General features: G+C 43.8%; 1 non-coding gene across 1 annotated transcript; it reads left to right on the top strand.

The window, feature by feature from the left end:
* The first annotated feature begins 1,590 nt into the window (after window positions 1-1,590).
* On the top strand, window positions 1,591-1,697 carry LOC120282006. Its single transcript, XR_005542868.1, has one exon. It is a non-coding gene; the product is annotated as a small nucleolar RNA R71 (small nucleolar RNA).
* The last annotated feature ends 290 nt before the right edge of the window (window positions 1,698-1,987 follow it).

The following is a 1,987-nucleotide window of genomic DNA, read 5'->3' as shown; positions in this document are numbered from 1 at the left end:
CATCTACAATCTCATCAGTAGTGTCTAGAAAATACAAAGTATCATTGAAATCAAGAGAATGCCGCATGGCTTCAGTAAGGCGGTATATGAGCTTGTCATCTCCAACTCTCAAAGTTAGCTCTCCGCCGTCCATGTCAAACAATGCCTTGGAAGTCCGTAAGAACGGCCTCCCAAGTATCAAGGGTACATCCGCATCCTCATCGATGTCTAGCACCACAAAGTTGATAGGAAATATATACTTGTCCACCTTGACAAGAACATCTTTGATGATACCCCTCGGATGTCTTGCCGTTCGGTCAGCCAATTACAAAGTCATCTTAGTGTGTCTAGGCTCACCCAATCCTAACTTTTGAAAGAAGGTGTATGGTATGACGTTGATACTGACCCCTGAGTCCGCCAATGTCATTTCTTCACCTAGATTGCCAATATTACACAGAATGATGAAGCTTCCGGGTCTTTCTTCTTGTTCGACATGTTCTTTTCCAAAACCGCCGAGCAAGATGCATCTAAAATCACTGAAGCACTCTCCTGTAATTTCCTCTTATTGGTCAACAAGTCTTTCAAGAATTTTGCATACTTAGGCATTTGGGCCAATGACTCAACAAAAGGAATATTGATGTGGAGTTGTTTGAACAAACTCAGGAACTTCTTATACTATTCATCCCCTTGGTCATTCTTCAATCTAGAGAGATAAGGGTTCTTGGCTTCAAACGTGGGGGTGCCACCTCCTTCTCTTTGCTTGTTCCCTTCTCAACCTCTATAACCTCGGGTGCATGTTCATTGGGCTTCTCACTCAAAAGCTTACACTCAACCTTACGAACACTTCTCAAAGTGATCGCCTTCACATGCTCTATAGGGTTGGTCTCGGTGTTACTCGGCAAGCTCCCTTGTGGCCTTTCAGATAAGGACTTCGCAATCTGCCCTACTTGACTTTCAAGATTATGCAAAGAGGCGGTGTGGTTGCGAAGTGTAGCCTCAATTGATTTGAACCTTGTATCAGATGATTGCACTAACCTAGTTAAGGCCTTCTCCAAATTGTTCATTCGGGTCTACAACCCTGAAACTCAGTTCTCCATATTTGGGGCTTGTTGTTGGAAACTCGGTAGCCATATGGCCTTTTGTCAACCCTTGTTGCTCCACGAGAAATTGGGATGACTCTTCCAACCCGGATTGTAGGTATTGTTGTATGGGTTTCATTGATTCCTCAAACCATTACCCACAAAATTGATATTCTCAACCAAAGATGCATCACCAATTGAGATCGGGCAATCGGAGGGAGCATTTCCTCCACCACACCAGGTGAAAGTAGTCACGGCTGGCACTCTAATCGAAGTTAGGAGATCTAACTTCTTACTCAATGATTCCACTTGAGCCGCCAATGAGGTTACATCATCTATCTTATAGAGGTCTGCCACCATTTTGTTCTCCCTGGCATTGCATTGGTAGCTATTTAACCCCATTTCTTCAATTAATTGACATGCCTCATCGACGGTCTTGCTACCTAAGGTACCTCCTGCTACAACATCCAAGAGTTACCTTGTACTCGGATTCAGACCATTATAAAAAGTCTGAACAATCATCCACTCCGGGAATCCATGTTGCGGGCACTTTCTCAGGAGCTCTTTGAACTTTTCCCACGTCTTAAATAGAGACTCCAATTCCAACTGTACAAAAGACGAGATCTCATTCCTAAGTTTTACGGATTTTCTGAGAAGGAAATATCGGGCAAGAAAAGCTTCTACCATCTCCTCCCATGTGGTAATCGAGGGTCTAGGTAATGAGTGTAGCCACTTCTTCGCTATCACCTTTAAGGAAAATGGGAAGGCTCTCAGCTTGATGGCATCATCCGTTACCCCGTTTATCTTCAGCATATCACACACCTCGAGAATGTTTTCTATATGATTGTTTGGATCTTCACATGCCAAACCATTGAACTGTGCAGTTTGCTGCAACATGTGGATGAATGCCGGCTTCGGCTCGAAGTTCT

This window comes from Dioscorea cayenensis, chromosome 2 (assembly GCF_009730915.1).
Source record: "Dioscorea cayenensis subsp. rotundata cultivar TDr96_F1 chromosome 2, TDr96_F1_v2_PseudoChromosome.rev07_lg8_w22 25.fasta, whole genome shotgun sequence".
Taxonomy (NCBI): domain Eukaryota; kingdom Viridiplantae; phylum Streptophyta; class Magnoliopsida; order Dioscoreales; family Dioscoreaceae; genus Dioscorea; species Dioscorea cayenensis.
The sequence above is the reverse complement of the archived record's forward strand: the minus strand, read 5'-3'. Positions and strand labels throughout refer to the sequence as shown.